Here is a 13,517-nt window from a genome sequence, read left to right on the forward strand (position 1 = left end):
GGGCATGGAAAAGGAGAAACTCCGGCTGCACTTCCGCTCCTTTCCTGGTGTTACGGGGGTCAGGCAGGGGTGCCGTGTGGCCTGCGCTTGGCCCCTCGCCCGACCTCCACCATGCCGACCACTGCGCCGACAGCTGAGCCAACGATCTCCTGAGTAACCTTCAGACATGACCTGAACTTGCACTGCAGCCACACGTTAATTTACACCCCCCTTCACCTTCTTGCACCCCACCCAAGCCATCTATTGCAAGCCAAGGAGGATGCGGGGCGACGATCACGTCCCTGTCTTGAAGTCCCCTCTCAACTCCGGACGAGTTTCGCAGTTGTGTCCCTGAACCAATGCCAGGGAAGGAGCAGAAGGGCGGCCGGCTGCCCCGCCTGCTGCTCCTTCTCCGGCGTTGGCCAGCGGCGCAGCAGCGGGCATGGTGGAGATCGGGCGACGGGTCCAACTGCAGGCAGCGTGGCATCCCTGCCACACCTGCCATCGAGTAAGGCTCTCTGGCTGCCACAGGGGGAGGTGGCGATGCCCACAGTCCAGGGGACATATGTGGCTGGTGGAGTGAGCCAAGAGGGTTTCTCAGCCCTGCTTTGACAGCAGCCATGTATTCACCTGCGCAGGCAACCCATCCTCCCCAACCTCACCGGCTGCTGGTCCACCAAAGCTGCACATGCTCAGCCGGCGGCTCCCAGCAGGAGGAGCCCAGGTAGGGGCCGTGCGTTCGGGGGCCAAGTGGTGGTGCTGCCACCACCACCTGCACATATACCCCCCATGCCCATTTTGGCCCTGGAAAGGCTCCTGCACCAAACTGCTGGCATGAATGATCTGCCGCCACCGCTCCTCCTCCTCCTGCCAGCCTCGAGCTCCGGGCAGCAGCCAGCATGGCCGTTCACCCTGGCAAAGGTTGGTGCAAGCCTCTAGCCACTTCTTTCAAGGGAGTATGACCGCTTCCCAGCCGGCGCACCTCTTACTACTTATGGCGGATCAGAGAGGGCGGCGGCAGGCTGTGGCAGCAGCTTCTCATCCTGCCATGCTCACGCTCCGGGCAGCATCCAGCCAACCATGCCTGGCATCCCCATATGGCAGCCGATGTGGATCCCAGGCAGTGCAGCTTTGAGGCCTTTCCTCTCGGTGTCAATGACAAAGTAGGCAGACAGGCAGATGGATGCAGGGGAGCGACTGGGGGAGCACTCCTGGCTGGCAAGGGGGTGGATGTCCCGAGGCACGCATGCACACTGGCCAGCTAAACTTTTGTTTACTGGCACACATGCATGCATGACAATCAGCTGGCCGGCTGATCTTCCGGTTTCTGGCACTGCCGCACACGTGAAGGTCAGCTGATCGTCGTGCATGCATGCCCACCAGTAACCAGAAACCTAGGTGGCCGATGTGCATCCATGCACCGGAAACCCAGAAGAGGAAAGGGTGATGCCATGCTTGCCAGGCAAAATGGCCCTGCATGGCACTTCCAGCATGTGTGCCATAGGTTCACCATCACGGGTCTATTATAATTCTGATAGGCACTGAATTTTATAAACACTGGAATTTACCACCTTGAAGTTCTCATATACTAATAAACTAGATATATAAAGCAAGTTGTATTACAATTCCTGAATTATGTGTTGAATGAAGCCACTTAATAAACTATGATAAGGAGCAAATTTTCAATTAATCATTTTGATGAATGAAAAGCTATATTTTTATGTAAATCTACTAGAGATTTGTAGGCAAACATGAATGAAAAGCATGAATCAACATTTAATAGTGGTTTTAAAACACGGGTTTACACAAAATCATTTGTAACACAAATGTACACAATCACAAATGTAGCTGATATCAAGGTTCCGACTGATACCCTAATTAAATCATGAAGCTCGAGCCAATCTTCAAAAGAAATCCAGTCACAGTTGTAGAAGTCCCTCCCTCTGGCCACTGTGGGTCACCATGGAGATGGCCTTGACAGCTGGGAGATCTGTAGCAAGTAAGCAGAACATTTTAGATATCTAGGTTTTCATTGAATTGTAAGATACATATATTTAAATATGTTTAATTACAGTGTTTTTTGAAATACCCTCATGTCTTGATTTGAAATTTATTCATTTATTTGTTAAATGTATTTGCCACCTATCTTGCCGGGGGCTGCGGGGGGGGGGTGCTACCCTAGGCAGAAGTCATACAAGACTTATAATGAAGCTAGAGCTACCTTTTAAAAATACATAGAACTAATTTCTTACACTTTCCTAAAAAGAAAGGAAACAGTTTTGATTTATTCATATATAGGTTGTGGAATGTTTCCAGCAGTTTTACTCACACATAAAATAATGTTTCAGGATTTTATTTCAAAACTGAAATCAACATGAGTTCTCATTTTAAAGTATTCCCTTCTTGCCCTAATTTTTCCGGCTTCCGGCCCGGATGCAGTACGGAGACAGCTTTGGTCGCACTGGTGGATGATCTCTGGAGGGCCAGGGATAGGGGTTACTCCTCTGCCCTGGTCATATTAGACCTCTCAGCGGCTTTTGATACCATCGACCATGGTATCCTGCTGCGCCGTTGGAGGGGTTGGGAGTGGGAGGCACCGTTTATCGGTGGTTCTCCTCCTACCTCTCTGATCGGACGCAGACGGTGTTGACAGGGGGGCAGAGATCGACTCCAAGGTGCCTCATGTGTGGGGTGCCGCAGGGGTCGATTCTCTCACCCCTCCTGTTCAACATCTATATGAAGCCGCTGGGTGAGATCATCAGTGGCTTTGGGGTGAGATACCAACTGTACGCTGATGACACCCAGCTGTACTTTCCCACCCCGGGCCACCCCAGTGAAGCTGTCGAAGTGCTGTCCCGGTGTCTGGAAGCCGTACGGGTCTGGATGGGGAGGAACAGGCTCAAACTTAATCCCTCCAAGACGGAGTGGCTGTGGATGCTGGCACCTCGGTACAGTCAGCTGCAGATGCGGCTGTCCGTCGGGGGTGAATCATTGGCCCCGATGCAGAAGGTACGCAACTTGGGCGTGCTCCTGGATGGTCGGTTGTCCTTTGAAGACCATTTGGCAACCGTCTCCAGGAGAGCATTTTATCAGGTTCGCCTGATCCGCCTTCCTGGACCGGGATGCCTTATGCACAGTCACTCATGCTCTCGTTACCTCTCGCCTGGACTACTGCAATGCTCTCTACATGGGGCTCCCCTTGAAGAGCACCCGGAGACTTCAGCTAGTTCAGAACGCGGCTGCGCGGGTTATTGAGGGAGCGTCTCGGAGCTCCCACATAACACCTATCCTGCGCAGACTGCACTGGCTACCTGTTGTTTTCCGGGTGCGCTTCAAGGTATTGGTTACCACCTTTAAAACGTTCCATGGCTTAGGACCGGGCTATCTACGGGACCGCCTACTGCCGGCTTCTATCTCCCATCGTCCGGTACACTCCCACAGAGAGGGACTCCTCAGGGTGCCGTCAGCCAAACAGTGTCGACTGGCGGCCCCCAGGGGGAGGGCCTTCTCTGTGGGAGCTCCGACCCTGTGGAACGAACTTCCCCTCGGACTTCGACAATTACCTGACCTTAGGACCTTTCGCCGCGAACTTAAAACTTATTTATTTCGTATGGCTGGACTAGCCTGATTTTTATTTTTATTGGATGGGTTTTTAAAATTTTGTTATTTTACGGGGGAGTACGTTTTTTAACATTTTTGGGCATTTGAATTAGTTTTTTAAGGGATGTTTTTAATTACTGTGTGTATTTATATTTTATCTGCCTGTTCACCGCCCTGAGTCCTTCGGGAGAAGGGCGGTATACAAATTAAAATATTATTATTATTATTATTATTATTATTTTTAATTCTTATTATATTGGAATAGAATGTACTGGATATGTTGGGATAAATAGTTCAAAGAATGTTTTGTGAAAGTCTTATCTAGTCTGGAGGCCACCCATAAACATAGCTGTTTACCAAACAGTCTTTTCTATTATTGGTTGAATAAGTTTGCTATGTAGAAATGGACAAAACTTTCCCATTCTTCTAAAATATTTTCCTTCTGTACTGTAAGACTTGATGTTGGAATGGACTATTAGTCTCCAAATTTCATAACTTATTTTGAGTGATGCTGGAAAAAGGAAATGGTACCGTTTCCATTTTTTTTTTTTTTGCTTTTAAGGCAAAGGTATATAGACACATATTACCTATCTGTTGTCCAATAATAAGTGTTAGGCGTCTGACATGCAGTCACAATATGTATAACTGCTAAGAAATTACATGCCATGTTAACATTGATATCTTAAAAAAAATCCTGTAATCTCAGCCCAAACTTGGCATTTAATTGCACATACAAATGTTGTGGTATTTTGCCATATAGCAACATTTGGCCCTTAAGCTATTTATTTATTTATTTATTTAACAGATGGCAGCCGTTAAACTATTTTATTTTATTTATTTATTTATTTATTTATTTATTGGAGTAGATTAGATTGGATTCATAATTTATCTCAGGATTTATGTTATAAATAAATCCTGATATAAATTATGAATCCAATCTATGTATTCTAACTTCTGCTTCTCCAATAGATGCCTTTCTATCAGTTATAATCATATGAACATTGTGGATCTCTTTATTGTTGTGTATTGGGATCTGCTTCAATATATAGTCATGTTTACTAATAGTCATGTTTCGTCACCAAACTCTGTTATATATATTCTCATTCCAAAATTCTATAGATGCTGAAAAGGAATATATTGTATTTCTCAGAGCACATACATGTGATGTATACCATTAATAATAGCATTCCCACATTATTTAAATGTGTAGAAATTATATTCTTTTTCTCAGTTTTTTTCTGAAATATGTATAAATAAATATGACAAATTTGGAAAAAAATGTCATATAAAAATTGATTGCTATATGTTAAGTCCCTGGAGTTCCGACGGAGGCGAGCGCCTTGCCAACAGCAGGAGACTGCTGATTGGCTAAGGCGCAGGCTGAACGGGAGACGAGAATAACCAAGAATTGTTATTGGAGCACCCATCTGACAGCTCTCGTATATAAGAGCTGTCAGACGGCTCTCCGCAGTTGTTGTTGCTATTGCCATTCAGTTGTTTCCGGATATATTTTTTTTAATTTCATTTTGTCACAACAGTATACACAAACATTGTCATAAATAAAAAACAACACATCATGAAATATATATATATATATATATATATGTTTTCTGAGGTTTTCACGGGTGTTTGTATATAGGTCTTTGGTTGTTCGGGTTTTCTCCCGTGTAAAATTGGAAGTGTCTTGGCGACGTTTCGACGAAGTCTCATTCGTCATCTTCAGGCTTCAGCTTCGTGCTTCTGGCAGCAATGTGTGATCGCAGCTGTTTCTTCCTTTTAACTGCTAGTGGGGGTTTGAACTGATTGGGTGGGAGCTTGGCTGTGCTCTGATTGGATGGGGTTTTTTCTGTGCTCTGATTGGCTGGGGGTGTGTCCTGTGTTGGTGGGGGCTTGGTTGTGCTCAGTCTGGTCTGTGCTGCAGGGGGATTTGAGCTGGTGAGCTGCATAGCTGTTGTTTGGCTTTGTGGTCGTGCTACATCTTCATAGTGGGTCTGCTGCATGAATGGATTGGAGGGGTTTGAAATGGCTAATGTTGCAGCTGCGGTCTGGCTTCTGGTCCTTGGTCGTGCTTCATGATCAGTGTGGGTTTGGGTCTGCTTTCTGGGTGGATGTGCGGTGGTGACATCCTGTGTGGACCTTGTGAGTGTGGGTCTGGTGTCATTCCTCGTGTTAGGGACTCGTTTGTCAATAAGAGCGGGTTTCCAAATGGCTGGTAGGCGGGAGGTGTCATCTCGTTTGTTCATGCTGTGTGGGCGTTTTTCTATCTCAATGGCTTCTCTGATTATTCTGTTGTTAAAGTGTTCAGTTTTGGCGATAGTTCTGGTCTTTTTAAAGTCAATATCATGTCCTGTGACTTTAAAGTGTTGGACCAGGGAAGAAGTTGGTTCCTCTTTTTTGAATGAATTCTTGTGTTCTTCAATGCGTGCACTTATTCTTCTGTTGGTTTGTCCAATGTATGTGGTGGGGCAGGCGGTGCATGGGATTTCATATACTCCTTGATTTTCTAACTCAATTTTGTCTTTGGGGTTTCTTAGGATGGTGGATACTTTTCTGTTTGTGCAGAATGCTGTCTTGATGTTGTGTTTGTGGAGGATCTTGCTGATTCTGTCTGTGGTGCCTTTTATATATGGGAGGAGGGCTGTGCCGTTTTCTTGTTCTCTGTCTTGGATTTTAGTGGGGGGTTCTTTTTGGATTAGTTTGGTAATCTTATTTCTCTGGAATCCATTGGATGTTAGTACGTTAGTGAGAGTGTCTAGTTCGGGTTTTAGGTGTTGTTCATCAGCTAAGCATTTTGTTCTGGAGATGAGTGTCTTGGCTACGGAGTTGATCTGTGCTGGGTGGTGGTGTGAGTGCGTGCAGATAGCGGTTTGTGTGTGTTTTCTTCTGGTAGATGGTGTGTCCTAGGGAGCCATTGGGTTTCTGTAGACTAAGACATCCAGGAAGGAAGTTGATTATTAACTTCTGTTTCCATGGTGAACTGTATTTTGGGGTGTAGGCTATTGAGGTGTGTGAGGAAGTTGTCAAGTTTTTCTTTCCCGTGTGGCCAGATTATGAAGGTGTCGTCTACATATCTGAGCCAGAGTTTGGGTTTGTGATCCGATTTTTCTAGAGCTTGGGTTTCAAAGTGTTCCATGTAGAGATTGGCAATGACAGGTGAGAGGGGTGATCCCATGAGTGCTCCTTCTACTTGTTTGTATTTTTGTCCATTATAGATGAAGTATGTGTTGGATAGGCAGTGGTTGGTCAGATCTAGGATGTGCTTGGGGGGGTTATATTTGTTTTGGATAGCTGTCAAGGCTTCTTTGATTGGCACTTGGGTGAAGAGGGATATGACATCAAGGCTCACGAGTAGGTCGCTGGGCTGTAAGTTTTGTTTCTTTATGATCTCTATGAACTGGAATGAGTTTTTTACGTGTGAGGTGATGGATTCTGCATAGGGCTGTAGTTGTTTGGCGAGAAATTTGGCTAGAATAAAACAAGAATTCATTCAAAAAAGAGGAACCAACTTCTTCCCTGGTCCAACACTTTAAAGTCACAGGACATGATATTGACTTTAAAAAGACCAGAACTATCGCCAAAACTGAACACTTTAACAACAGAATAATCAGAGAAGCCATTGAGATAGAAAAACGCCCACACAGCATGAACAAACGAGATGACACCTCCCGCCTACCAGCCATTTGGAAACCCGCTCTTATTGACAAACGAGTCCCTAACACGAGGAATGACACCAGACCCACACTCACAAGGTCCACACAGGATGTCACCACCGCACATCCACCCAGAAAGCAGACCCAAACCCACACTGATCATGAAGCACGACCAAGGACCAGAAGCCAGACCGCAGCTGCAACATTAGCCATTTCAAACCCCTCCAATCCATTCATGCAGCAGACCCACTATGAAGATGTAGCACGACCACAAAGCCAAACAACAGCTATGCAGCTCACCAGCTCAAATCCCCCTGCAGCACAGACTAGACTGAGCACAACCAAGCCCCCACCAACACAGGACACACCCCCAGCCAATCAGAGCACAGAAAACCCCATCCAATCAGAGCACAGCCAAGCTCCCACCCAATCAGTTCAAACCCCACTAGCAGTTAAAAGGAAGAAACAGCTGCGATCACACATTGCTGCCAGAAGCACGGTTGAACCCTGAAGATGGCGAATGAGACTGCGTCGAAACGACGCCAAGACACTTCCAATTTTACACGGGAGAAAACCCGAACAACCAAAGACCTATATGTATGTATATATATATATATATGTATATATATATATATATATATATATATATATATATATGTAAAAGTATGCAACAGCTATGTTAATTTGATATAATGAAGGGAACAATAGGACAGGAACGGTAGGCACTTTTGTGCTCATATGCACGCCCCTTATAGTCTTCTTAGGAATGGGGTGAGGTCAATAGTAGACAGTTTTTGGTTGAAGATTTTGGGATTTTGAGTAGAGACTATGGAGTCAGGTAATGAGTTCCAAGTGTTAACAACTCTGTTACAGAAGTCATATTTTCTGCAATCAAGTTTGAAGCAGTTGACATTAAGTTTGAATCTATTGTTTGCTCTTGTATTATTGCGATTGAAGCTGAAGTAGTCTTTTACAGGAAGGATATTGCAATAGATGATTTTGTGTGTTAAACACAGGTCATGTCGAAGTCGGCGGAGTTCTAAGTTTTTTAATCCCAGGATTTCAAGCCTGGTGGTATAAGGTATTTTGTTGTTTTCGGAGGAGCGAAGAACTCTTCTAGTAAAATATTTCTGGACTCTTTCTATTGTATTAATGTCAGAGATGTGGTATGGGTTCCAGACAGATGAGCTGTATTCAAGAATAGGTCTGGCAAATGTTTTGTATGCTCTAGTTAGTAGTGTAGAGTTTTTAGAAAAGAAGCTGCATAAAATTAGGTTTACAACTCTTAGAGCCTTTTTTGCTATGTAGTTGCAGTGGGCTTTGGCATTTAGGTCATTTGATATGAAAACTCCAAGATCTTTGACAGGGTGGGAGTCATCAGTAAGGTAATGACCATCAAGCTTGTACTTGTTGATAAGATTCTTTTTTCCAATATGTAAGACTGAGCATTTGCTGGTTGAGATTTGGAGTTGCCAAGTTTTAGACCAATCGGCAACAAAGTCAAGGTCTTCTTGAAGGGTAGAAGTATTGTTAGTGGTATTAAATAGTTTTACATCGTCAGCAAAGAGAACACAATAACTTGAGATAAGGTCACAGAGATCATTTATGTATAGTATGAAGAGCGTTGGTCCAAGAACATTACCTTGGGGAACACCACTTTTGACAGGAACAGGATTTGATAGAGTGTTGCCAATTTTGACCACTTGTTGTCTGTTTGACAGGAAGGCATTTATCCAATTGTGAAGAGGTCCCGAAATGCCATAGGATTTTAGTTTGAGGAGAAGTTTATCATGTACTACTGAGTCAAAAGCTTTGCAGAAGTCTATGTAGATTGCATCTATTGCTTTTCCTTGATCAAGGTTGTTTTTGTTCAATAAAGTTAAGTTGACTAGCATACTATTCGCCTCAGTTATACCCACGGAACATACTTAACACTATACAAATAGAACACTGCAGTACATCATATCATAGTTTACAAACCACAATGGTTGATGAAATAATCCAAACTTACATGTTTGGATTATATGATGGTTTAGCACCATACATGAATATATCTATTATACAGTATACGTACTCATAGTCCTTAGGAAATTTCAAGGCTACATTATTGTAAATGTTAAATATTTCAGTGTGTGGTCTGATAACTAATCTCTAAATCTGTCTATGTAGATTTTCAGTCATCCAAGTAATGGTTGTCCTTGTTTTTCCTTGAAGACGTTTTGCTTCTCATCTAAGAAGCTTCTTCAGTTCTGCTTTTTAGCAAATATAAATCATGTGGCACAGCTGATTGTCAGAAATACCGGTTCAGACCAACCAGTAGCATTTTTTTACTACTGGTTCACCGAACTGGTAGATTTTATCACTACCGGTTCACCCGAACCAGTGCGAACTGGTAGGATTTCACCACTGGGATAAACATAATATACATCCCATAAGTGGGACATGGCTCTTGATCATGTAACAGTTAGATTACCTCCAGCTTTGCACATGCAAATCTCTGCCATAAAATCATATCATAAGAAAAACAAAGCTTTAAAAAAATCCTGATTTCTGGTAATGTTAGCATTCTTTCTTGAAAAAGTTTGCTGTCCCTGGTGGGGAAAAAAATAATATCCTGCTTGATCTCAACCCTGTCAGTCATTGGAAATATATTTTTCAATAGCCAGGCACCACTGGAAACATTCAGAAATTTATTTAAACATGTTTTTAAAAAATGAATAAGAAACTATCTGTCAAAAAAAGCGCACATGAATGGGATTCAACACAGCGCATCCTAAAAGCTTCCTATGAGTGTATATTTTCAGGTCAGACAAGAGGCAATCACCACTCTTCTGTCAGTGGCAAAGGCTACAGAAAATTCTCTAGTCAGATCCTGTCGATGGCTGTTCCTCTATTTCAACTTGATAATCTGTATTTTGCAAATTGGCTCCAAAATCAGTATCTGTTTTCTCCTTTGAAATGTGTTATGGAAAGAAAAAATGCCAAGTTCCATTTAGCAGGAGACTGCAATATCTTTTTACTTATTTATTTATTTATTTATTATTCATATTATTCATTTTGTTAAATAAAGAAGTAAATAACATCAGAGTAAATTGGATTTAAGATGAATTAGGCATTGTGCTCTTGATTTGGATTGCCTAGAAGTGAAACTAATTTTTCTTTTAAAGGTTTTTCACAGTAAGTTGAAATTAACATTTGTGATTTATTGATACTATGAGAATAAATTTTTAAGGAAGAAAATAGTTCAATAGCAATATCCCAAGGGTACTTCTTTTTCAAGAGGCAACTGGATTTGCTGGTTTTTCTTCGAAGGTGTTTCACTTCTCATCCAAGAAGCTTCTTCAGCTCTGACTGGATGATGGGGAATGGAAGGATTTATAATCCTTGCAGACAGCTGGTCATTTGCATTCTTTCAGTGGATGAAGTGGTTGTTTCATTTCTCCCATGTACAGATCTGTACATGGGGGAAATGAAACAACCACTTACCGTACTTTACAGAGTATAAGACACACTTCCCCCCTCCAAAAAAGGGTGAAAAATTGGGTGCATCTTACACACCAAATATAGCCCTGCCCACCCACCGGCCCCCACCCTTCATCTGTTTTCAGCCTCCATGTGTCACTGTTTTAGACCTCTTCCAGGCTGCAGGGATTGCCACAAACCATCACCACCTCTGTGCCTCGCATTTTTGGGCTCTGTGCCTCGCATTTTTGGGCTCCAAATGTTCCATTTTAGACCCATTCCAGGCTGCAGGGATTGCAACAGCACATCATTGCCAATTGCCGCCTCCACATGTCGCATTTTCAGCCTCTGCATGCCCTGGTTTTGGCCTCTGCACATCACGTTTTCGGGCGGTTCCAGGTGGCCGATCACCACCACTGATCCCTGCTGCCTGGTACCACCCGAAAATGTGACACACACAGGCCAAAAACTAGGCATGCGAAGGTCGAAAATGAAATGTGTAGAGGCGGAGATCGATGGCAATGTGCTGTGATGATCCCCGCAGCCTGGAATGGGTCTAAAATGGAGCATTTGGAGGCCAAAAACGTTAGGCACAGAGGCCAAAAATGTGAGGCACAGAGGCGGCTGTGGTTTGTGGCAATCTCTACTGCCTGGAACAGCTGATTGGGGGTATTCTGGGAGGCTGATCCACCCACCAATCAGCTGCTCATGCTGAATCAGGCTGTGATAATGTGCTGAAGCTGACCAGGCTGTTCGCTACTTGCTGCAAGGACACTAACCAGATAAATACTGATGGATGTGGTAGGCAGAATTTTTTATTGTTGTTGTTTTCCTCCCCCAAAATTAATGTGTGTCTTACACTCCAGAGCGTCTTATACTCGAAAAATACGGTAATAAATGCATGGCACAACATATGAGAACAAAATCATCAGGACTAGATTCAGCAGTCTGTCTGCATTTAAAAGACACTGGCCACATTTTTGAAAACAACAAAGTCCATATTTTGGACAGAGGATTGCTGGTTTAAAAGGGGTTAAAGAGGCCTTCTATGTCAAAACTGAACAGCCTCTCAAAAGAGGGGGAGGGATACGACATCATCCATCTCCAACCTACAGTCCTTTCAACAGTTCCAAGAAGGCTCCACACCAATTTGCACCACTCAGGTGACCCTATGACACAGATAAATCTCCAGGTGATCTTTTTTAAAAAAAGCTTTTTATTTTTTCACAAACACACACAAACAAACAACAATGCATTTTTTCTGAACAGAGTATTGGCCGAGTCCCAAATTTATACAGATGAGTTATCTTCCAACACAATCTATATGTTTCATTTTTTGCCATAATATTCTCTCTCTAATTTTTATTTTATTTTCCTTATTTCTATTATATAACTAGTCTTACCCTTCGCCCCAATCTCTGATCATTGATAATATTTTTCTTTTTTCCTTCTCTCATTACTTCCTCCAAATTAAACCCCTTAATTTTAAATCAATCATTTTTTTAACATTTGACCCTGATTCTAAGTCATCCTATTAAGATATTTTCCCATTACTCCCTTTTCACCTCAGCATATAGTTTCAAGTATTTTCCCTAAATTCCATTATTCCAATCACAAAAATTGGTATTCATACAATTTTACATATACTTATTCCAATACTACAATCAAATATCTTACTAAAACTCACTTAATTATATAAAATCATTCATTTCCATTGTTTTTTGACCTAAATTAATCTTCACAATATAATATGATTTCAATTATTTTAACTAGATTCCATATTTGCAATTAAAAACATTTCAGGTAATATTCAACTGTATATATTTGTTTATATCTCTTCATAGTAAACCATAGTCAAAAACTTAGTTAATTTTCATAATATAATATAATTTCAAATATTTTAAGTGAGTTCCATTATTATCATTAAAACCATTTAAAGTATTATCAATTATTTTCTTCTTTTCTCTTTCTCTTTTTTTTCTTCTTTCTCCTGAAATCCTTTACTCTCTTGGTTTGCCCTGTATTTCCATCTACTCCAGGGGTGAAATGCTCCCCGATCACCCAATCCAGTAGCAATGGTGGCGGGTGGTTCGGAGAACCGGTAGTAAAAATCCCTACCCCTCCCCCACCCATGCCCAGCTGAGCCGTGCAATCAGGTGTTTTTTTTAACTTTTAAAAGCATTTTTTCTTCAGCCAAAAAATGCTTTTAAAAGTAAAAAAAAAAGTTGGCCATGCCCACCCAGTCACATTACACCCCACCACCAAGCCAGACCCACAGAACTGGTAGTAATAATTTTTACATTTCACCCCTGATCTACTCTCCTCCTTCCCCTTTCCCTCTGTCTTATTTTCTCACTGTTAATCCCAGTGTAATCATTTGAATATTTTATATTTTTTATCTTCCCCCCTTCTTTTTGTCTCTTTCTACCCTATTTTTCTCTACTCTCCTAATTTTCCCTATATTTCCATCAGCTCTCCTTTTCCCCCTTCTCCATCTTCCTTATTTTCCTACTGTTAATCCCAGTGTAATCATTTGAGGTTTTAATATTTTTTCTCTTCTCCCCTTCTTTCTCTCCTTGTCTCTTTCCACTCTCTCTATTTCTATCATTGTTAATTGGACATTAATTGGGGGGGTCCCAGCCACCCAAATCACAGAACATATTGGCCTACAAATTGGAGGACATCATGAACTTATACGATTCATAGTAATTCCAAAGATGTCGGAATCGATTTTACTAGGCCTGGCTTGGCTGCACAAATGGGCCCCCACAATCAAATGGGAAGAGGGGTTACCAGAAAATCATATTGGATGTTGATCCCTTGCCT

This window comes from Ahaetulla prasina, chromosome 5, assembly GCF_028640845.1.
Source record: "Ahaetulla prasina isolate Xishuangbanna chromosome 5, ASM2864084v1, whole genome shotgun sequence".
NCBI classification, from domain to species: Eukaryota; Metazoa; Chordata; class Lepidosauria; order Squamata; family Colubridae; genus Ahaetulla; species Ahaetulla prasina.